This window comes from Biomphalaria glabrata, unplaced genomic scaffold (genome assembly GCF_947242115.1).
Source record: "Biomphalaria glabrata unplaced genomic scaffold, xgBioGlab47.1 scaffold_22, whole genome shotgun sequence".
Taxonomy (NCBI): Eukaryota; Metazoa; Mollusca; class Gastropoda; family Planorbidae; genus Biomphalaria; species Biomphalaria glabrata.
Window position 1 is genome coordinate 54,369 of NW_026602927.1, and position 2,582 is coordinate 56,950.

At 38.9% G+C, this 2,582-nt stretch overlaps 1 long non-coding RNA gene across 1 annotated transcript; it reads right to left on the bottom strand.

Moving 5' to 3' along the window:
• Positions 1-757: 757 nt before the first annotated feature.
• LOC129924116 (uncharacterized) lies at positions 758-2,219 on the bottom strand. Its single transcript, XR_008776032.1, has 2 exons — positions 2,044-2,219; positions 758-1,311 (listed from the first exon to the last, which is right to left on the bottom strand). It is a non-coding gene; the product is annotated as an uncharacterized LOC129924116 (long non-coding RNA).
• Between the last annotated feature and the right edge of the window lie 363 nt (positions 2,220-2,582).

The window sequence follows — 2,582 nt, forward strand, 5'->3', positions numbered from 1 at the left end:
AGTTTTTTTAAAGAGAAAAAGCTAATTAGTATGCATTATTAGTTAAACCTAATTTAAAATGAATAGTGATCTTATAAACTTCATTTGTCTGAACATTTTTTTTTATTGCGGAATTTTTATTTTTACAGAGCCACCTCCTAAATTCATAAACAAGCTGAACAAGTTAATTAGAAGCTTTATATTTAAAAACACTATTAGGAGCATTAAGCACACTACACTCATTCAAAACAAAGAGGATGGGGGGATAAACTTGCAAGATGTTAAAACAAAAATACAGTCGCTAAGGCTAAAATTTGTAGGTCAAGTAATTAGAAACCCAACAAACTTTCCCTTGACAATTTACTATTATGGTTTAAGATTAAGTAGTCTTCTTCCAATACACAATGATACTCCTCACTATTTTGGTACAGTCACTCATCCATTTTACAGATCTATTTCAAGAGTTTTACCTGGTAATGAACATTTAATACACAACAAAACCAAAGAATCATACACAACACTTAAAAAGCTGTTACAGGAAAGCCTAATGAATAGGATTAAGTGGGGGAGAGTTCTTGGGGTGACAGAATTCAAGGACACATTCATAAACCTACACAGTAAACATATCCCACCAAAAGCTAGAGAGATTAGTTATAGACTTATCTTTGGGATGACCCCTATGGTTAGGAGACGGGCAAATGACCGTGAATGTATATTATGCCACCTTGAAAATGCTGATAACGAAAAACACATGTATTTGTGTGACAAGTCGGATTAAGATATTGGCCGTTTTGGGTGTCTAGGGGATTTTATAGTTTGAGAATCCTTACTTGCACATATAAACTACAAGCACAGCGTTATAATGCAGGCAACAAATACTATATTTAGATGTAAACTTATGTACAGTTTATTATACAAAATAAGATAATGAAAGGTGAAATGCTGTACAGTTGCTAGTATGGGATCTAGCTTATTTACATATATAGGACTATCATCATCAGATATTAGAACCAAGTGGTCTGAGTGTCATTAGGCTGGTTGCTTAGCTTTTGGTCCTGTGCTGCACTGGTGAGACGGGTGTGGCTGGTACTGATGCTGTCTGCTGGTGGGCTGGCGTAGTGGATCCAGGCTCCGTGTGCAGTCCAACTTGTATGGTTGCAGAGCTAAGCTGCGTCTACCAATCAGTTAAGCCAGTGACGAGTCTGTGGCTAGCGTTGTTACTTGGACTCTTGAAGGATGAGTAGGTCTGATGTCTACAGATCTGGTGCCAGCAAATCTGCTATCAGCTTTAGGTTGCTAAGATTTCAGGCGGGTGTAGCCTATAGATAAAAGCTGCAACGATATGATGTGATAATCGGCTTAGCCATAATGATAACACTGGGTGGTAGATGTCTTTCCGTGAAGGACATCTTCAGACTGATGTAGAGAAACTATAAGCTAGTTTCATATTTATCAAAGGGACCTAACAAATGAATAAAGTGCCCCATCAAGGGAGGTAACAATAATAATGGGGACTCCCATAAAGGGAAATAACAAACAGTAACAAGTGATATATGATAAGTAATATAAGTGACGCTCACCAATCACGGTGAATAGCAAGTACCTATATCGCTTAGATAAATGAGATGAAAGGGGAAGGGGAGATCAACGTCTGATACTCGCCCATGCTCTCACATAAGTAAGCATAGAGCATAAGTAAATACATACTCAGTAATAAGACATGTTTACATAAATGTTTGGATAATTCCCTGCCAAGGAATTAATCAATGATACTATATTGAAGGCTCGTGCTGAGCGCTAATATATCAGAGTTAAATTAATGATAGTTAAAGAGCTAAATACATCTGGTAAGAATTGGTAATAAATTCTAGTCCAAATGGCTTGAACATTTAGCCATAAAGGTCATGCTATAAAATATAAGTATACAGTAATCTACTTACATCATCCATGATAAGAATGCACAAATATATACACAAGTAATGTAGTAATAAATGCACAAATATATATATATATATATACATTACTAAGTAAAATGGTTCTCAAGCACTTTACTAAGTTACATACCACCAATCCAAAGTGAAATAAGGGAATGAAAATAGTCTAGAGCTCAAGCAAGAGTTAGATGTGCTCCCTGTGGGCTCTCCAGCGTGAATGAGATCGGACGATGAAGTTTGTCCATATACACGTGGATAGAAAAGGGGGGGGGGGCTGAGTGGCGGGAGATAAGTGCAAAGGTGGTCTAGACTATCTGGCGTCTTTGACAAAGAGATCCTCGCTTGACCGTGACGGCGTTTCCGGGAGATAGACATTGCACGAAGGCGCGAGTTGAAAGTCCAGGAAATCAGCCCAGGTGGTCAGGTGGTTTATGAAGGGGAGATTATCAGAGCTCGGCACATCAAGGGAGATTATATCTTGATAAAGGCTAGTGCCAGACGAACAGCGTTGTCCGAGGCGTTGAGTTGAATGGGCACTTTGAAGTGACCAGAAGCTCCCGGAAGGGGGGGGGGTCAACGGATGTTTGCCACGATAGATGGAGGGAGTGTACTCTTGTCAAGAGTCTAGTGTGACACGTGTCAAGTTGGGGATAGTCAAATGTGACATCG